Genomic DNA, 22,085 nt, shown 5'->3' on the forward strand with positions numbered 1-22,085 from the left:
GCAAACTTTGAACTAGAAGTCTTGGAATTGAGATGACTGCATCCCTTCTCTTTGCCACTCCTTATGATCTTTGGGAGCCAGCCAAATGGCTCAACTTGGCTTCACTTTCCACATCAGTCCAAAAGTTCAATAAGTAATAAAACTTGAATCAGGAGAAGGTTTTATAATCACATTAAAGATATGCAACAGAGACCAGCTACCTTGGTTCACTGGACAGCTTCAACGCAGCTTCATAATGAGGTACAGGTGTTGGCACTAATTAGGAATACCCAGCTCACTGCTGACATCAGCCCCTCAAAGCAATGACTGCACTTTAATCCTTTAAGCCACATAAAAGAAAAGCTCTGAGAGTAGGCGGACCAAAAAAAATATAAATCTCTGAAAACGCCTCTGCAGTGGATTGAAATACTTTTGCTTACTTAAGGGGAAAAAAAAAAAATAGAAGTGTCACAAAACTGCTGGAAGTTTACTGTGAAGCATCTGAGTACATGAAAGAATCAAAAGCTTGTGCACAACCAGAGTTTTTAATTTTAGGAAGGGTATCACCACATACAGTATGTATTCATCACTACTATCAAAATGTATATTCAGAACAGAAGCACAAAATAAAAAGGAGTAGAAGCAGCACATGCAAATATTGTGGTAAGATCATTCCATCTATGCCTACCAGCCTTCCAAGCATTACAAGGTACATCAGGACAGATTTTAACTGAAATTATTACAAGGCATTCTGCAGGCTAGAACCTCATTGTTAACAGCTTCTTTTATGACTTCCTCTCCTTTAAGAGACTTTATATTCCTTTAAAATCCACAAAGCTTTCATTTAAAAGGCGATACCTGAATGCTGAAGGTATATAGGTTCAATTTACACATTGTAAACACAAACACAGATTTATTTAGTTTTTAAATACCAGTTCCTCCTTCACTTACATGCCAGGTCATGAGGTAGATGTTTTCGCTTCAGCTGATGACATCACAAGCTCCTAAAAAAATGAAAGGAGTGCTATTTAGGTAGTAGGAGTGACATCAGGCATTTCATGTTTGAGCTACAATTTAATGTTTGGCAAGTAAGTGAAGGGTATATTACATTTTTATTGCAATTTTTCCAACAAAATGACACATCCATAATATGAAGCCTTAAATTTCATAATTCTCACTTAATACATGGAAGAACTAAGTGCATTTGCTGTACACAGACTACAATGTAAATACACAAAGTGCTACAATATAAATACACATAATACTGCAATTAAAAGTAAATTGTTAGAATACTCTCAAAGTCAACTTTGCCAACCTTTTAATCAGAATTTGAACCAACTTTACCAAGACCAACAAAATGAAATTTTAATTAGTATATTCTCAATCCTGTTTTGGGAATTAAAAAAAAAAAGAGTTCAGGTAGCTGCATGTTATCCAGCTGACTTAAGGAACTGATTTCTTTCACTAATGCTTTCTTCTTTCTAGAGGGTCTTCTATGAATCAAGCATGCTTGTAAGTTCATAGGAGGGCAAATAAAAAAGTAAGTATAGATGGAAAGCAGCATGGCTCCTGCACACTCCTCACAATATTCCTCCAGATCTCGACAATCCTGAATAGCACAGCTATTCTTGCACGGGTTCTGCTTACTTGCCTTTTTAAATTTATTCCCAAGCCTTCAGCAATATTAAGTATGAGAATAAAAAGAATTTTTGCCTCCGCCAACTGCCTGCATTCCCCTCCTGCAGGACCATGCACATATATGTTTTGCGTCCTATTGTCATGGACATGGCAAAAGCATTTAAGTCGTTACACCCAAGAGACTAGTTGCAGCACTCCTCAGAGATGTCAGCTGTTAGGCCAGGGTCTGTCCTGGCATTCAGTCCAACCCATGCCTTAGAGCAAAATGCTAACAAAAACAGGACTGCTTCGAGCTGAGGAACAAAGTAGGAGAGAGCTGAAATGCAAGTAAAAACCAAGGAACCGATAACTGCATATCCTGCCAGAAGAAAAAGAATTTAAAAGGGAGGGGGAAGGATGGCAGTGCCTTTCTAACTGAAACAAGGCAGTTTCTGGCCAAAGTGTCAGCACCACACTGTAACATTTCGTCTTCTCCACCCATCTGCAGTACAAGAAAAGGACGCCACCACCCATCCACTGAGGAGTGGCATAGATCCTATTACTTAAGAACTATTGTTGCTCAACTTCAGCTGTGGCATCAAAGTAAAACTTTTCCTTACAATGGGGTGGGGGAGAGCACACAATATATTACAGCAATACAGCACAATATATAGTATTTTGACCTTACAGTAATTTTCTTTGATTTAAGGTTTTGTCTTTGGTTTGGTTTTTTTTGCTTTTCTGCATTTTGGTGGTGTTGATTTTTTTTCTTTTTTTAATTGTCCTAGTTTCCTCTTCCCATCTCACTGACAGTCCCTGGCTATACCCCACATTAAGCAATTAATTTTGAGCAACGTGAGGAGACCTGTAAATCAAAGCAGTACCAGAGCCAACACTGCCAAAACATGAACCACCCTATGTGGGTTGGGTTGATAACTTCAGATAAGCAGAGACAAGGCACCGCCATCGCCACACACACAGCCTGAAGCGATCCACACGGGCCCATCAGCAGGAGACTAAGGGCACTTGGCACGAGAGCTGATGGGAGCCTCCAGTTTCCATCCAGAGGGACCCAGCTCATGTGCAGCCCCTGCATGGTGTGCCAAGCTGACACACAGCAAGCAGAGGTAACCAGAGGGATTCTCTTTAAAACCCCACTGATGCTCTGCCACAACACCCCGGTACTAACGCTGCCTCTACCCTCCAGCTAGGAAATCCCAAGAGCCCTCACCCACAAAATGCACTGGGAGTGCGAGTGAAGAGACAAAGTAAAAAAATTAATTAATAAAAGCCTGGATTAGTTTTTCAAACAAGTTTTTCTTATGAGATATTTCATTATGGGGCAATTCTTTAATGTCCTGACTGAACCCTTTTAATATAAGTTTTCTGTAGGAATATAAGCAAAGCCCTTGTCACAGCAGTTCAAATGGCATCATTAAAATGCAACACAGCCTACAACTTCTTAAGTGTGAACAAAACCACAGCTTTTGCCTCCCAGCTGAACCACAAAACTAATATATTTTTGAATTCTTCATTAAAAACACATTTGTTTGCTCAGTTAAATGCCAAGATGAATTCTGAAATACCGAAACGTTCAACTAAAAATCTTTCCGTTCTCTAACCCTTACACTAAACAGCCATAATCTCAGTCCCAACTTCACTTCTTTCACAACAATGCACAAGTATATAAAATAGCATGAAAGATATAGTAGACCCTGCAAAACACCACTGACTTTTTGGGGTTTGTTTTTGTTTTGTATTTTTTTTTCAAACCGGTCCTAACATAGTGATTCAGAAACATTACATAAAGTCTCCTTGAATTAATGTGGAGGAGGCTCTCTGCTATTAGGTAAAAAGAAGAGTGTTCCCCAGCCTGTAAGATGATCAAGCTCCTACTCTCCCCATCAGCAGCAAGCTCAGGAATGCGGTACCGAGCATGTAGGAGATGCTCACCCTCCTCTCTCCATACACACTGTGCCAACAGATTTCACATTTCTACTCTCAGGGTGCATTTGAGAAAGCAGTAAGGCAGCAACAGAAACTGTGGTACAGGGAAACAGGGGAGAAAAAAAAGAAAGGGCAACTGAAGGAAAATGCAGATGCAGAAAACAAAATTTTGAAACGCACAGTAGCTTTTCATAAATACTGCCTGGAAACTAACAATCACCAGGGGAAAAAAAAAAAAAAAAAAAGCATCAGGAAAAAGCATCAGGAAGATTTATTTCTTAAAATACAACATTTAACAATAGAAAGCCATTTGGAACAAAGACCTGTTTATGCAGTTATCACTACTGTTACACTGTCATTCTGTCTGTAATTTACCATAGTACCTACCAACAGCCAAGCCTCCAAAACAAGAATAGTACTGGTTGAAAACAGTGCTTTGTGCTTCTCTCCTTAACCAGCCCACATGCTGCACTGCCATTTAAAAAAAAAAAAAAAAAAAAATGGTTGCAGGAAAAAAGATCTGCTAGGGTCCTGAAAAAGGGCACTGAGACTGGACCAAGAGCTCAAATTGTGCATAGCAGGGGCTCCACAGCCTCTCCAGGTGACATGACACATTTCCACGTTTCCCTTGACACAGCTCAAGCCCTTTACCAGATGTCTCTGCACTGCACCCTGAAGAGATCATCTCTTTCTTCTTCACAGATTTAAATTCATGTTTGAACAGTACGCTTGACATTTCTCTTACTATGTCCTAGTCTTTTCTCCAGGCTAAATAAAATCCAGTTTCTTCACCCTCTGCTCATAGGCCATGTTTTCTACATTTCTGATCCTTCCGGTTGCTGTTCTCCACCACCTTTTCTAGGGCCAGTTCACAAAACCACCATAAGGTTGTGATGCCCAAATACGGGCCAGGTCTTCCAGATGAACTCGTTTCCTACATGCAAAATGTTCTTATTTCAGAAAAATGTCCTTTACTGTAACATGAGAAACAGATAATAGTTTTCTGTACAAACTCCAGTGCGTTTCCTTTTACAACAGCACAGCCCTGTTGCCTTGTGTCCTGGCCATGAGCAGTTACTGCTGCTGGGCCCATTGCTCCCAGCCTGCAGGTGTGCAGGAAAACACTCCTGCTGCAGAGCTGCCCCTCAGCCCCCTGCTCAATCCCCTCCAACCTCTCCTTAGAGAATCTTTCTCCAAGCTGTCAAAATACCCACAAGTTAAAAACATCATCTCACATAGAAACATAGCTCCACCCAGTTTCATCTGGGTAGCTAAGGAGCAGAGTCTTCATTCCTTCTCCCACATCAATTAATGGCAAATATTATTAACACTGGACCTAGGAGACCACTTAAATCTCACCAAATTCACCTGTCCTGTTTTAAACTAATTAGTAACTATCCTCTCAGATTTCTATGCACCTGCAACCATTTCTGTGAGCATTTAACCTAATCCACCTCTCCTTAGTTTGTTTCTGATAACATGCATTGTCCAATAACTTGCATTGTCTGCTGTGCAATTCCCACCCCACAAAGGACTCTGAAGACAGAATTAGAAAGCTGGTTTTGTGACATTTCACAATAAATAATACCACAGATAAAACAAGTGTTTATGTGGGAAAAGTACGAGATTTTTTTTTTCCAATATTTTACAGACTGTTTCAGATATCTAACGCATGTAGCCAGCTCCTGCCAGTAACATTAACACAGTCCTCTTTGAAAACACAGATCAAGACTTTAATACTACCAAATCAGCACAGGAAATAAAGCCAGTAGTCTTCAAGATTATAAATAAATTGTAGTATGAAGTAGGAAGGTAATGGTACTCCCTTATAGTTCTGGAAACATTGTAATAGGAACAAGTATCCAAATACCCAACCAGTATGCATTTGGTTTAACTTAAGAGACACTTGCAGGCGATGTTATCCTAGGCAGACTAGTAGTAGAAAAAGTCAGTAAGCTTTAAGAAAAGTGTTCTAAAATCCCTCCTAAGTATTTCTAATAACGAGGTTCAAATTTTGCTTGTAATTTACTTTGATTTTATGCTGCTTCTTCACAAGCTTCTAACAGTGCTAACTACAGTGAGTATTCAGCAGCTTCTTGATTTTTACCTCTTTTCCACATTGGCTTAGCCAAAAAAGTAATTCAGAATGAATTCACAATCTCATTGTAAAAATCTAAAAGGCAGCCCATCTCATCTTAAGGTATGTCAGAGATGTGCAAAGCATCTAGAAAACCTGCAACTCTCTAGCACCTTCACTTCCTTCCACCGTCACAAAAATATTTAATCACACCTTTAAATGCAGCTACAAGTCTATTAATAATAACAACAAGCAACTTAATAATTCCCAGTAACCAATTAAAATTTGCTGGGAAAACAATTTCTCACAGCAGCTTACCACCTGTTCAGACAAACAATGCAGCAGGATGTCTAGGATAGGTTTCTTAAGGCGACTAACAAGTAACAATCAAGCAGTTTTATGAAACGCTCTGAAGTCCTGGGCCCCTTAGGCACTCAGATGCTGACCCAACACAGCTGTCATTTAGTTTCTGTATAGCACCAGCCATTCTGTAATATCCTCAAACCTTCTCATTCAGTGCTTGAAATTACTTGTTATACAATATAATTGACGTATACATGCAAAAAAGCGAGTCGGGCCAAAACAACCGCTCTGAAAGAAAAAGCCACCGAGGCAAAACCCCAGCTTCAGGTGCACAGTTTTTTATATTCTTCATGTACCAGCATGGATCTGTAAGAGAGCAGATGTAATGTGATAAATTCAAGGGGAAAAAAAAAAGTTTAGCCTTAGCATTAGGGAAGTGTCCTCACAGTCAGAACTGCTGGTCCATGTCCCCAGGGGCAGGATCAGTGGCTGCAGCTCTTGATGTTTAAACAAAGATTGGACAAGAGTCCTAGTAGCTGTGCTGCCAAGACAACATGCTCAGGCTCAGAGCTTCTCAAACGAGCCGGAGGGCAAGGCAACAACAAATGGGAACGGAGTATAAAGAGGAGGACTGCACAAAGCAGTTTGTTCGGCCTGTCTGCACTGAGCATAGTCACAGACAAGTTGTTGTGTTGCAGCAAATACTGTGTATCAGCTACTCCACAGTACACGTGCATACCGCTGTCTGCTGGGGACAGCAAAGCAATCCCAAGCAGCTATAACCCACCCTCTCTTCCCTGCACCAGAGACTGAGGGATATATAGACATCGAGGGATGCTACAGTGTGCAGCTGCATGAGAGGACAGTAATCACACACCAGCTCAGGTACGTGCTCCTCTTTTTCAGATAGCAATGTTAAGGAGATGTATTACTTCAGCCTGGTGCAGGATGCTCCTCTCTCCAAAGAGTGGGTGTTCCCTGCAGCAGGTTGCATTGCAATACAGAACGGTACAGAAAGAGACAGACCCCAAAATGCACATAGCAGAACCCTGCAGCAGAACTAAATTGGGATAAAACTATTGGGAGCTGTCAGGATACTTACTGACTCCACAAAGTTTGGCATGTGGTAAAGGAAGAAGTAACAAATGGATTTGGTGCTACCTAGTACCAAGAGCTGGAGAACGGGGCTGTGAGTCACAAACCAGCAAAAAGAAAGGCTATCTATGAGGATCTGGAGCCAAAGACATAAATCCAGTTCTTGTGGAAAGGGAAAACTACATGTCTTGCCATTAGCCACAGCCACATGTTGGCCCGTCAGATTTTAACTGTCAATGCCCCTCATTCAAGTTGTACATCCTGTTCTGAACAGATGTCCTTGTGTGCATACCCTAAAGCTGAGTGATGGCAATACTGTTTCATGTTATATTCTGAAGGGAGGTTCGAGCAAACATTTCAGAATCAATAATCTAGATGACCTAAAAGCACCTTTCTCCATAGCTAATTTCCATTATTTAATGAAACTATATATGTGCAGTTATGGATATGTTCAGTGGAGATTTAAAATTAAAAAATAAAGCAATTCACTAAGTGTGAGAACTTCTAAAGTACAGTAACAGATGTTCTGCTTCTGATGGCACAGCCATGCCATTCTCATACACTCTGCAGCAAATTGCATGACCCCACCACACACACACGCAAGTCACAAATGCTAAAAGCAGCACCACTGCTTCTTGCCCAGTCTTCCCCTCACTGACAAAATAAACAATGAAGGGCCAGATTTAGACTTCAGGCTGAAGTAATACCAAACTGTGCACTTCAATGCCTTCAAGTTAGATCTCTGGCTTGAGAACAGCAGAAGAGGAAACAAACCTCATAAGGTTTGAATTCCACATGCAGCAACTGGAAAGGTCTATGCAGTGGGACTCAAAGTGCTAAGCATGTTCAGGACAAAAAATTCACACACCGAAAAGGGAACAATGCCAGAAATCTCTCTCACAGATTCAACTGGTGATTTGCAGCCATGAAAACAGATACCCCCAGGAATCAGATCCACGTTGGGACCTTTCTTCCTCCTGTCTTCACACACTCTTCAGACACCCAATTCAGCCTTGCATAAGGCCTCAGCAGTTGCCACACCTGTAAAGGCTATACCTCCTCATTCTGCACTTCACCTTTCCAGCCCTCCAACTAGTTCACCTAGACCCAGTCCTCATCTCCTCCTCCCTCCCAATCCCAGCCACCAAACACCAGCCCCTTTCCCTAAACCCCCTTCCCCTGCTGCTGCCTGCCTGGAGCACAGAAGCACCCATGGCTATTCCCACTGCCAGAAAACCAGTCTGTGTGAGCTCTTCCTAATCTATGCCATGCCATTCAGCTTCAAACACCTGGTCACAGTATGGCCAGCAATTGCTGGGTAGTACCAGGAGGAGCTCGTGCCTCCAACCACCAAGAGCTTTCATAAAACAAATGAGCCTGATAAGTCTCTGTTCCTATTGTGGTAAATACAAATAGAAAAAAACCAAAACAACCCACAATTAATTGACATCAGTTAGTTTAAAAAGAAGATTAAGAATACTTTATGTCTGGATTACAGGTGGAAAGCTCTCTCACAGTTGGATAACAGTAGCCATGACAAGACAGTGTCTCGTTTTCTGGATACATTAAGACGCAATGCTCACTAGTGTACAACACAGGGGTCCATACAGGCTACAGAACATGTGCTTTCAAGTTTCTTCCACTGTTCTGGGTATGAGGAATTTGAGTACTTAAAAGTAGCATGGACATACTGAATATTCCTGGCCTTGAATGTGGTCTCAGTGCCCAGAGAAAAAATCACCATCATGAACAGTTCATAACAAAAGGTTTAGTCAGTATTTAACCATATGCGAGTCAGTTCCCAGAGAAAAAAAAAAAGAAGGGCAAGAGAAAAGTAACAGAGTGTTAACTTAATTTGCTCATTGCAGTGATTTTAAGCACTTTCAACATCCTTCAGCAAACTTGAGACACTGGTATTTGCAAGGTTTCCTAAGGAAAGGTCCTCTGTTCTTTCTTGGTGAGACATCTGATCATCACGCCAGCACTCAAACTGTCACCTCCCCCTGCAAAGAAACCCCATAAATAAATAAAGCACCCAAGCTTTGCACTTAAACCGCAAAACACAAGGCTTGGAGCACAACCAAATGACAATTAATGAAGCAGCAGACACAAAAACCTAAAGACTTCAGCGGCTTCATCCTTTGTGGCTGCAAATTCCATAGCAGCAACCAAAAATTAATTCTTCCTTGAATATGATGTTAAACAGTCAGAAAAGGCTGGGGTTTTTTTTGCTGCTATGAAAGAGAAACCTGTGGCAACAGATTAACCATCTTCCAAAGCCATTCTCGCTCAGTCAAATATATGAGATGATCCAAGAAACAAGCAAGGAAATTTTGGTCTCAGTGGAGTTAACAGGAATTAAAGTCAGTGCCAAAACAAGGCCAGAAATTAGCAAGGCATTTATCTGATGAATTTCTGAGCAGAACTCCTAAGCAACAAAACACGGGTTTTTTTCTTCTCAAAATTTCCTCATGTTGGCATGCTGGGAAAGGAGGGAGGTTGCAAGAGCAAGCTGTAAATGTAAGAGAAGTACCCTTTCAAAGCACCCACTGCCAAAACAGCTTACTGTCAAAAGGAAAAACATGACCTTTAATAAAACTGTCTATAAATAAACAGACCTTTATGATTTCTTGACATTTGATTAAGTAAGACTTCCACTACATCAGGCTGTTACTGTTATGGAGGCAAAGCTTTTGACATTGTTCAGCAAGGGTTAAACTAGACATACAGAGACTGTCACTCAGGTCTGTGTCTACAGGCTTCCATCCATTCTGAGAAGGACAGCAGGTAATGCTGTCCCGCACATGGGACACACAAATGACAACAAGGTTCCCAGTGGTACACTCACCAAACCCCATCAACGCCTCAAACTGGGGTGGGGGAGGGAAAGATAAAAAAGACAGCTTGCTTTAATAGGTCTGTTCCGCAAGAGTTTCACATCACTTCTGCTTACCTGAAGCACAAGAAGTCCTGTCAGTCCTGAAAAACTCAACAGAGAAAGTAAAAACAGGAGCTGAGTTTTTCTGCTTTGAGAATTGCCACCATGCAGTTAAACTCACAATTCTTCCTGATTAAAGCTCTCGTGAAGAGGCAGAGGCGCTACAGAGTACTGAAATGTGGCATTTAGGCCTCTGGAAGACGGACCTCAAGATGCCTTGTTATGGCCAGTCTGGTACAGAAGCAAAGCAGACTCAACTTCCACAATCGTTGTGCAAGGGCTGACAGTAATGCCATTTCTTCAGAATTCAATCTATCTGACCAGTCTGATCACTATTAAGTAGCTACATTAGTGCAACACCTTCAAATTGTTAAAAAAGCAGGTTCCTTTGATAGAATGAGCTTAATATAGATTCTCTCCAGTGATTTCTAGGATGAAAGAAAAAAACATTTAAAAACAATAAAAATCATAGGGTAGAAAATGGTTTGAGAACAAGTGTTTAGAAAGTTACTCCACTAAACAAACGCTTTGCCACTGTCTTGGTTTTCCAGCAGTTCCTCTTAACACATAAAAGTAAGTTTGTTTTTGAAACATACTTATTATCAGTACAAAACACACATCAGCAAATTTACTTTAAGGCAAACACACAGATTCAACTTGCTTAACCAAGCACAACTTACATACAGTACAGGCATAAGAGCACACGAGTTTTTGTTAAATACACAAGCAAAACTCATCATAACAATACAAGTGTGAATTACAAACAAACAAAAAAAAAACAAAAAAAAAACAACAAAACAAGTGCTATACCATGATTGTGTTTTTTTCTAGGAATATTAAAAAAACACAGCTTGATTTTTCAGTGGATGATGCTTTTATGGCTGTGTGGTTCACAGTGCTGCGCTGTCATCTGGGCCTAAACCACGACATATACGTGTATGTAAACCCACACAAATGTACTAGCCACAAAAAAATAACACCTCACATAAAAACATCTCTTTATCAGATCTAGCAAACCTACACAAATCTTACTCAAAAAAAATCCCAAAAGGTCTGCCAAAATATTTTCAGGCTGGTTGCAAATAATCTGGAAGTCCATACTGTCTGGAATCTGGGACAGGAGACAAATTTAATTTGACCTAGCTGATTTATAGGGTCAGGCCCCAGAAGGCTGTGAGACACTCACTAGAAACGCTGTTTTCTCCAATAACAAGGAAAAAGTTGGGAAGTCAAGGCAAAGAGAAGAGGGGGCAGCCAACAGGAGACTACAAAGGCATCAAAGACACAGCTGGGAGATAAGCAGGAACTATAAATCACATCAAGTTATCGTGTGCACTTGAGGCTTTTTTTTTTCCTTTTTAATTTACTTTAGATGCTTTTCCCAGCTCTTAACCCATTCATACCTCAAAAGCGGACTATTTGAAATAAGGAAGTCAAGCTTGCAGAAGTCAATGTGCAGAAAACAAATTTATTTCAATAATCTTAAAAAAAAAGAGAATGAAATGGCACCTGCAAAAGCTATTAGACTTCAGCAACCTAAATTTATGCATAGCTCTGTCTGCTGTTACATACAGAGACTTCCGAAAAACCTAGAACAAGTGCACAGAAGATGCCAAACAAAGGATCTAAGACAGCACTTAAACCAGATTAACCCACGTAATTGGAGTCTCGGGGCTCTGACTGATAATGAGCTGATTGTCAGGCATGCAAGCTTTCTAATAACTTGCATCTCACCTGCTGAAGTTTTATGGCATTGATAAAGGAAGAAAAATGAAAACATCATACGTTGGATCTAGCGAAGAACCGTACCTATCCAGTTTTAAGCAATAAAGACAGAATACACTAAATATGATACATTAAGGAATTTCTAACCTCCTCCTCCTTCACTGCACTCAGGCCAGTGTCTTAGTATTTGATCACAGTTATACCACAGCTATTTCACCTCTGTACAGGCATACAGATCCAATTACAGTAAGTCAGATCTCCCTCAAAATTGCAGAGGCATACATGGATGCAACCCGCTAGCCACTGGCAAAATCTCATTCAACTGCCACAATAAGTAAACTCTGTATGCTAACTGTATAAAAATGTATTTTGATCAAAAATACATTAACTCCCAACTTCATACCGAAACACCTGAAAAACACCTGAATAAAGAAAAACCTATAAAATTTTCACAGAATGTTACTGGGCAACCAACAAAAAGCAAAATCACCGAAACTGATGGATACCCGTTGAAAAGAACACACAAAACCATCTTGCATTTTTTAATGTATATAAAAAATGTCTAATTATTTCATCTCAGAAGTTTTTTCAACCTTTTCTATTTCTTTTTTGGCCCAAAAAAGTGAAGAAGCATTAACCAAAGAAAGCGCAAGAAATAACTTCTTTAACGCAGGCAAAATATTTTGCAAAAATCATTCGCATAGAAGAACTGATGCCATTAAGCAAGAGTGAATTTTACTTCCCATGTACGCCAATAGCCATTACAATATTGTTGCTCACGATACAAGATGCTTGTTTAAGATCAACCTTTTATTTCCTCCTTCACCCTCAGCACCTTTTGTTGCAGAGCTGCAAGTTCAAATTTGTTAGACAAAATGCTTCACTTCTTCACTTCTTAAGATTGCTCATTTCATGCTACGCTGGGAATAATTATGTTGTTAACATAAGGACGACTGCAACTTCATTATCAGGTTTAAGTCTCTGCCTTTCCATTTCTTAAATGACAGTCAATTTGATTTTTGTAAAAGGACACAACTACTCTCTAATTAGGCTGAAGCTGAAGAGTTGCTAGAACTCCCCCAAACAAGGTCAACACTATCAAAGCATAGCAACATGACAACCAGTAACCTTTCCTCTTCCCTTGTCAGACCCAACAGTCAGTGGTCTGCACACTTGAAAAAACACAGAAAAGTGGTTTTTTTTGTGCTCAAAATGAGCATTTCTACTCCCTCCTATCCAAAAATATTTAACAAGGTTTACATTGCACTGTGGAGTAGCCACCTGTTAACACTATTTCAGCGAACTATCTGCTGGGAAAAGGGTCTATCTGCAAGAAAGGAGGAACCAGAGTAAGAGTTTGCTACTACTCTTCCCTTGCAAGTACTGACACAAGTGGGAAAGGTATTACTCCTACCTCTGCGCTGCAGAGGCTCCTCCTGAACCAGATAATGGCTGAGCCTACCATTTTCTTGTGCGTCTCCATAACTCCCATGTATACTGCATATTTTAGCTCCATGAGGTTTTTGGTTTGTTTGCTTTCATTAAAGCCAAAACCTGGGTGGGACACAGCACTATTTCAAATGATGAATCCTCTACAGCCACTTTGATATAAAAGCCTGCAAATTAACACTGGAAGAATATTAAAGAAATGCAAGCAGTTAGAAGCAGAACAATAAAGAGAATTAAAAACCGCAAGTAATCCCAATAGGGACATTTTTTTTTCCTCCTTTGTCAGGATACACATTTTTTCTATACATTTTTGTATCTAGCAGTTCAAATACAGGATTTTCTATGTGGCAGCCAAGAGAAAACACTGTCATTTTATTCTCCTATACTTGATACGTAGGTAAGATTTACATATTTGTGCATTAAAAATAATTTTATCAGTATCTTCATGCTCTTTAAAGCAAACATTTTTAAAAAATTGTCTGGTTTGTTAAACCAATACTTTTTTTTAAGTGGTATGAATAAAAGCCTAGAGTTTAGTTACAATTTTCAAGGGCTCGTGAACACCCATGTTACTGTATCAACCTAGCAGCCAAAATATCCTTAGCAAAAAACTTTTGTCTAACATTTGTGGCAGATACACCATTTATTTGCATATCTAAAATATTTCAGTCATCCGGTATCTCATGATAAACTATGTAGCACACAGGCACAATCTATGCAGCAGTTTTCCTCCCACTACTTTATGACCTACTCAAGTACATTCCAAAATAAAAACTACCTGTAAATTTAAAACACAGCTTGGAAAAGAGTCCAAAACATGATCATGCAGAATAAACTATTTGCAATAAAAGGCTCCCAGTCAGTTATTTTGCTTTGCACAGCCTAGTTGAGGAGGTATCACCTATCCCTTTGGAGAAAGAACCCCAGGCATCCCAGCTCCTGCTCACCCACAGCACAGGGCTAGCCCTTGGAAGCTGACGGACTTGTTGTGCACCAAACCACTTCTGCAGGTGTGGAACTGCTCTCTAGGACAGGAACAAGACCCTGAGCCTGCTACCAAAAAAGGCTACTGCACAGTTAGGAGCTTTTAGCAGATACGACAGACCCTCAGAATATATTCAAGCAAGAGTTTTTTAGAGTGAGTGGGGGGAATGGAAAACAAAAAGAAAGGGGTGGCAAGGAAAGCCCTGGACTGTAGATTAGCAAGATAATACCTAATTCCCTCAGGACCGTGTGACAAGCATATTCATTATAGCAACCAGTCAGGCATGTGTATGAACCTGTTTTCTGACACATCCCTACAGCTGTAATTAAAACACAGGAGGCATTAACAACACGATATGTTATGTACAGCATTCAATTCAATAAGCAAGAAACACGGCTCTGTAATCCAATGCTGTAACAGGTGTACTTTAAAGAAAGAAAGCACTCCGAAGTTTTCAAACAAAGTTTAACAAGCTACAGCAAGCATCCCAGTAGTTAATCCAGGAGAAAGTTGTTATAACAAATAGCATCAGCGGTCATGAGCTTATCCTCCCACCTTCTCCTGTTGCTCTGAACAGGGTGACTTAAAAACTGCCAGTGGAGCCTCCACAGCCATGCTCGCAGCTCAGGGTCTCTTCCATTTCTTTAAGTCCAAGTAAAGCTTTTATTACAGCTCTACAAACACAGGAGCTTTCATTAGGCCCAAGATCACACATCCCAGACTGCTCTAATCCCTGCATTCTTGTTCTCCTACACACTGAAATAAGATCTTAAGTACTGGAAAAGTTCAGATGCCATCTAGGGAAGGGTGACTGGGAAGTAAATAAGTATGAAAGTGCAACCAGCCCAGGGAAACAGGGAGGTGGCTGGTAATTACACAGAAGTGGAAAGGCAGAGCCAGCAACATGTGGGTCTGGTATCTCTCCACAGAAGTCAACTCGGGCTCTCAAGTTATACTTCCAAAACTTCTTTATCAGATACAGCTGAAATAAATTGATGCATCAATAAAAATAGTATTTAAAAACACATTTTTTCAGGGTTCTGAACATCAGATGTGTGGTTGTAACTAGAAGATAAAGTAATTTTCAAGTGACAGTGTAATTGATCACTTAACATGGACAAATATAAAAGAAATCACCTCTCCCCCTCTTTTTATTTTAAGTAGCAGCATTAAGTTAAAATCATCTGTGTGCTAAAATGCAAAATTTCATACAGTTATCTCACTTTTCAGAAGTGCCATCAAGCCCTACAGATCTCAGGCATCTCCCACTCCCACCTGACCCAGCCTCCACCAGCACAAAACCTGCCAGGGCTCTGACATAACACTTTATACATCAGCTCTTCAAGATGCAAATAGCATCTGTTGGCTTCCATTACATAAATATCCCCGATAAGAGCTATTATTAACTTGTTAGGTTCCATTTTAAGTAAAGTATGTCAAAATTGTATTTAAGTCTCCAATTACATGAAGCCTCAAGTGTTACAAACACTTCAAATCTTCAGAAAAGAGAAATGCCACACAGTTTCAGAGGAAGGGTTCCCCTCTCCAGAAATCTGAAAGCTGCTGACTTCCCTGAGCTGTAGCTGCCACAAGAATTGCAGGAGTGGGGAGAGATTAAACTGCAATCTAACAGCAAGTTTTGGCTAAGTCCATTTCTGTCCATAGTGCAAGAAGTGGCCAAAAACCAACACCACCACTGATCTAGACAAAATGGCAAGTGCTTTGGTTATAAAATGCATGGAGAGAGTGACACACACGCTTAAAAATATATTAACTTTTAAATTTCCATTTAATACAACATTATTTGTTATTAAATCACCCTGCATTTTCTGAAGAGTGGACACGATGCTACACTATCAAATCTATTCAGGTAAGTGCCCCCAATAACACATACTAACATCTAAAGGAGATGTCTAAGGATTCAAGGAGAAAGAAAAAGGTTTAAGCAAGATTTTAATGTATGGATCATAAAAGATTCCCACCATAAGCCGGTACATGTTCTTCACTCTAGACAAATGCCAGGTCTCACTGTGCTAACCAAAAATGTACAGACACCGTGCCCATGCTCCTTACCCTCTGAGGCATTATGGTCAGAAGTTAATTCCAAAGACTGAAATAAGCTACCTAAACAGACCACAGGGAATACGGCAGGGCTATCAATTTCAAACTCAAACTCGCACAGCTCGCACAGGGTGTAACTTCACTTCTCACCAGCAGGTCTTACAAATCCAGCCGTTTTCACCACAGCCTCGGACACCTGCCATCTTACCAGTCAAGAGTTCAGGTCACCATTCATGACACCCCACAGGCCAGCTACAGCAAGCTCCTCGGGATAAATGCCCTACTCAGCACATCACAGCTACCTCAGCAACCATACGCATGTACTGCCTATGTGTACATCTATAAAGCCACGCAGGGAAAAATAATAATTGTAGCCAAGCAGCCTTTATAAATTCTCATCCACAAGTGAGCCACACAGCTCTATGAAAACTGTGTGTGTTTTAAAAAGCAGAACAAATAGCTCACAACAATCTCCAGTATCCCAATAAATTCCAGACAGAAACTTCCTGATATTCTGCCATGAAAAGTAAGTCCACAGAACTGCAGAGAAGTAAAAAGAAGGATTTATTCTGCCACTACGCTGAGATCCCCTAGCCCAGACTTTTACATTCCCAGTAGATTTTTTTATTATTTTTTTTAACAAGGTTCCAAGTTAACGTGCATCCTTGCCAATAAATGCCACTGCATAGGTTCCTGCAGCTCTCTAGCAAATCTCTGTGGGTACCTGCTTCACATACACCATGCAGATAAAACAAACACCCACAGTCGCGCTGACTGACCCGACTCTGGAGAATCTTTCCTGCTGGGGGAGGGAGGCCTGTTCTGTAAAAGGAACCTAGAAAGAGGAAACACCAATTGAAGGACAGGTAACAGAAATAGCTCTTATTATTTTGGTGACTTTTACTGCAAACAAAGCCCAACTTTTGCAGAAGAGAGCTTTCCTCTGCTCCTCTTTGGCGTGAAAAACAAGGCATGTCACGTCTAGTCTAGAAAGAGGACAGAAGTTCAGCTGAAAATAACCACAAAACTTAGCATCCTAAAAGCACTGACTTACTATTAAATTGAAAAGGCACTTAACTAAAAGGGGCTTCAAACTGCATTTTCTCCCTTCATTATGCCGAGGTGAAGGCTCTTCTGATGTCCCACTGAGGAACTCCATGACAGACCTGATAGTTACCCTGAAGCGCCTTCATCCAGGCCACCCCTTTTTTCTCCAAACCCATCCTGCTCTGACATTTTCATGTTACCTCTATCACTAAGATACAGTCTTACTTTGTAGAGATTGGCAGGTGTGCACCGACATGACGTAAAAAGTTGGCTGCAGATAAAGCATTCTGCACGCACCTAGGCAAAACACAGTTCTCTGAATCTTTCCGTTTTAATGCAAAGGCTCTGTTAACAGAGTCACAGCAGCTTTCAAGTCCGTAGTGTCATTTATTTGCAGGATTTCTAATCACAACTGGATGCAGCCTCTAGCACGAACACGAAAAAAAAAATAATATGGCTTTAAAGTGCTATTTTAGTGATATTTTAATTAAAAGTACATAGCCACCTATTAAAACAATTTGTGAACAACAGCTGAAGTCTTCCAATAACTTTAGTTGCTTTTAATCTAAGAGCTGTAGCTAAAAAACAGAAAACAGCAGCGTTTTTTCCCTATCCCACCGAGATGCATTTTAAGTCACCCCCTCCCCAGCTCTCCCGTTAACCACCACAGAAACATCTGCAAGCGCTACTTTCGCTACATCCCCAGCCGCCCGCGGCACCAAGCCGTGCCTTGTGCCGAACGGCGGGCAGCACGGCAGGAAAGACACGGCGAGGGAGGAAAGCTGGATCCGGAGAAGCAGCAGCAGCGGCGCCGGGACCCTCCCGCTCCCGCCCCCCCCGCCCGAGCAGGCTGAGCGCCGGGCTGCTACCGGCGCCCCGTGCCCGGTGTCCAACTTACCCCCAGGGCCCGGCGGGCGGGCTGCGCTAGCGCGTCGTTGTCCAACTCAGTTCTAGCAAGTTCCTCGACATACCGGCGGAGCGGTGCGCGGGGTGCGCCCGGGGCTGGCTGCTCACCCGGCTGTCTGTCTGTCTGTCTGTCCGCCCGCCCGCCACGCCCAGCCGCGCTCCGCAGGGCCCCGCCGGCTCGGGCACCGGCGGGTCGCCGCCTCTCCGGGCTGCGGCGAACAAAAGGGCGCTCGGCCGGGGTGGAAGGGAGGGAGGTGGGGGGGCCCGCCCCCGCCGCCCAGCCCCTGCCCAGGCCCCACCGCCCCCCGCGGGCACAGCCCGGCGAGCGCGGGGGCGGAGCGGCGGCCCGACTCCGGCGGGGCGGGGAAACCGCCGCAACTTTTCCCTCCGGACGCGGCCGGGGCCGCAGCGCCCACGCCGGAGGGGCGGCCCGCCCCGGGGGACGCTGCCCGCTCCGGCACCGAGCGGCGCGCTCCCCAACCCCCGGCCCGGCTCCGCTCGCCCCGCAGGACCCGCCGCCTCCCCCCCGCTCACCGCCGCTTCCTCCTCCTCCTCCTCCTCCCGCCCGGCCTTGGCGCCAAACGCCGCCAAGCCGCCTCCCGCCCGCCGCAGGCCCGGCGCCTCCCCCGCGCACAGGCCCCGGCGCGGCAGCCCCGCCGCCCGCCCGCCCCCCGCCCCGCCTCCCTGCGGGCAGCCCGGGCCGCGCTCACCTCCCGCCGCCGGCGCCGCACGGCCCGGCCCGGCCCGGCCCGGGGCGCCGCCGCCGCCTCCTCCTCCTCCTCCTCCTCCCCTGCGCGCCGGCGGGGGCGGCCGCGGGCGTCACGGCTGGCGCTGGCGTTCCCGCCGCGGCGGCGGCTCCTGCTGCGGCTGCTGCTCCTCCTGGTGCTGCGGGTGCTGCTGCTGCTGCTGGGGCCGTCCCGCGCCGGCGCGCATCGCCCCCGCCCGGGCCGGTGGCCGGCGGCGGCTCCCGCCCTGCGTGCCGGCTGTTGGGCTCGCCCGCAGCCAGGCCCTACGCCCGCCCCGCCGCTCCTCCTCCGGCGGCGGCGGCCGCACAAGAGCCCTATTGTATTATTGACACTGCTGGGCTCCAGGCCCCGCCTCTTCCCCTTCCCTCGCCGGCCGCGCCGGGCCCGGCCTTCCTGCCAGCCGCCCCGGCCGAGGGGCGGGCAGGGGCCCAAGGGCAGGCCTCAAGGCCCGGGCCCTCGGCGGGAGGGAGCCGCGCCCGGAACAGGGCGAGGCGGCGGCTTCTCGCTTCGAGGTGCCCCGAGGAGGTGAAAAGCGAGTGACGGCTGTCTCCGCTGTCTCCTGCCAGCCCCCGGCTACTGAGACCCAGCTTTGGGCACGTCCCGCCTGCCTTCCAGCAGCTCCTGAGGGCACCGCCTGCCCCTTCCCACCCTCGCCAGCACCAGACTGAGCAACCAGCACAACTTGTAAAGTGATAAGCAGAAGGACAGCTATCGATGTCAAGTGTCCGGCCTGTGACGGGGTTTCCTCATTGAAACAACGTTTGATAGGCAACAGAGCAGGCAGCATCGGTTAGAATTAAGGAAACAACAGCAAAAAAAAAAAAAAAACTGGCAACCCTGTTCCGTTAATAGGCCCCACACCCGTTTCCCATACAGCTGTTACCAAGCATCACTTGGCAGCAACTGTCCTGCAAGTTTCCCTGTTGCCTTCCTTACCAGGAGGACCGCTGCACAGCAACGTACAAAGGCGTACAGAGGGATGAAGACAGGAGCAGCAAGCACGGCAGGGATAGTTTGACATGCAGGAGCTGCACATCTGCAGTTTCCAGACAGCAGCCACAAGGTGAGGAGGAACGGAACTTAAGAGGCACTGTTTCAGACCAAATGGCCCACCTACCCCACCTGCTCTACCAAGTTACAGGCCCCCTGGCATTGCCTTCCTCCTGGCCCACATCTGGGCGTCCACAGCAAGAGACTTCCCCCAAGTCCTCTGCAAACCTCCAGCTACTTCTCACTCAGATTTCCCACGCAGGATGTGGCGCATCTCTTTAGTAACCTCCAGCAGATCAGTTGTCCGAGTCAGCTTTCACTGAATTCATGTGTGTATGCTCCTGGCTGTAAATCACTGCTGGCAAGGCCTTCCATTGACCTACTACTACCTGCTGCAAAAAAAAAAACCAACAAAAAAAAAACAAACCACCATCTTTTTTTTCTTCTGAATAGCTGGTAAGTATTCCTACGTGTAATACGAAGTGTAGCTTTCTACAAATGCAGTTAGACCGCAACCCAGCAGCAATGCTGACATGTATCATTTCCTTCATGCACCAGCGACCACCTCATTTGCCTTCTGTTCATCAATGTATACTTGCCAGGAAAACACTCAGAGCAGCTGCAGAATATTGCAACTTCAAGTAAAATAGCAACACTCCCTCCACCAGCACCTCCACTTGTGGAATCCTCTGTATCAAACCAGGTGGTGCAGGCAGCAGGGCAGGCAATAACTGATCTTTAGACAAGAGATCTGCAGAGAATTCAGAGTGGTAAAGCCAACTCCATGTGCTATAGAAAAAAAAAAATCCCTGTTTTCTAATAATAAAAGGAATGTAAAGACTAATTGCATTAAACCCAACACAAACCATCTTCAAGTATTAACGTACATTCCCATCAGTGAGGGAAACATTCCTATGAGAAGTTTCCTGCCAGCTTACTTTTTATATATGAATGACTACACCAGGAGCAGATGCAGCCCAGCCCAGGAAAGGTGCTGCACAGCTATCTGCATTTCCTGTGCCTGGGATCACACCCTCCTGCCTGTACTGGCTGTCATGTGTCAGAAGACGACGACATCCAAACCTCTAGTTCTACAGTAAATCCACAGCTGTACCTGATGGGTTCAGGGCCAAAACATAGATGACACAGGAAAACCCATGGCAGAAAGTCTGCAGGGCTACTCACTTCAACAAATGCTTTTACATGCAAATAAAATTTTTGTTATCTCGTTTCTAATTTTGAGCAGACTATTTACTATTTCCTAAGAATTTACACAAAACTGCATTTACATTTGCTATGTATTTCTATAGGAACACTGAGCAAGATGCATAAATAGGAAGCAGATTGTACACTGTCCTTCTTTTTGAAGACATACGCAACACAGTTGCTACATTTTCTTGAGAAAGAATGAACTACAGATGCTCTTATGCACCTGGAGAATATGAGGAATTTACAGAGCCAGATGTTAACATGTTGATAAAATATAGCACAAAAATGAAGTCTTCCCAAGGGAGGAATGCTCTGGAAACTATAAAAGATAGGGTTAGGATAAAATAACGTATACATGTTTACCATACTCAAGCTGAACCAAGTCATTATTCAGCCATACAAAGGCTGCCCATAGTACTTTAGGGTATTAAGAAAGTTACATTGAAATAATGTTTAACATCTGAGAAGTAGGGTCACACAGAGTTGAACATGGACTGGAGCCACAAAAGAAGCATCTCCCACTGAAATACCTAGAAGCGTTTAAGTGAATTTCAACAGAAGAATATGTTTTCTACAAAATCTGCTATATCTGATCAAATGCCAGAGAAGTAAAAGACAACAAACACGTCTTAGTATCACGGAGGAGTAGTGTGGAGAACCGGAACTGGAAAAGCCTGGGAGGTTAATTCTTACCCCTTACCTCCAAGTCTTTGCAGCATTCCCAGGCTGTATGTAGAAACCTCCATAGGCAGCAATTCCAGTTGACTCTGATCAAAGAAATACACAGATACCAAAGCCTAGTATAGCACCTTTCTTTGAAATGTGCAGACGCTGCATAAAACTCCCTTCTTTGGCAGATCAGATACCATTGATGAAACCTTGATACAATGTCCTTGAAAGCAGAACAAGCATTGGCAGCTACCAGGGAGACACAGAAAAGCGCAATTCCCTTATTTTCTTTTCACAGTGAGCAAAATTATTGAAGACTTACCATAAAGCACAAACACCAAC

At 43.6% G+C, this 22,085-nt stretch overlaps 2 protein-coding genes across 4 annotated transcripts in view; both read right to left on the bottom strand.

Annotated features, from left to right (window-relative positions):
• JADE3 (jade family PHD finger 3) overlaps positions 1 to 18,877 on the bottom strand; it is a 67,505-nt gene extending 48,628 nt beyond the window's left edge. Inside the window, exons 1-3 of one of the 3 annotated variants that reach the window (XM_051608451.1) lie at positions 18,122 to 18,347; positions 16,956 to 17,011; positions 931 to 983 (exon numbers count right to left, since the gene is read on the bottom strand). The gene's annotated coding sequence lies outside the window, so the exon portion shown is untranslated. Of the gene's footprint in view, positions 1 to 930; positions 1,046 to 16,955; positions 17,012 to 18,121; positions 18,348 to 18,839 lie in introns of those variants that run through there. The other 2 variants (XM_051608450.1, XM_051608449.1) reach the window with 2 other exon arrangements.
• LOC127380048 (regucalcin) overlaps positions 1 to 22,085 on the bottom strand; it is a 132,502-nt gene that overhangs the window by 68,649 nt on the left and 41,768 nt on the right. The gene's annotated exons all lie outside the window — the stretch shown is intronic.

The sequence above is a fragment of the Apus apus genome, chromosome 1 (genome assembly GCF_020740795.1).
Source record: "Apus apus isolate bApuApu2 chromosome 1, bApuApu2.pri.cur, whole genome shotgun sequence".
Taxonomy (NCBI): domain Eukaryota; kingdom Metazoa; phylum Chordata; class Aves; order Apodiformes; family Apodidae; genus Apus; species Apus apus.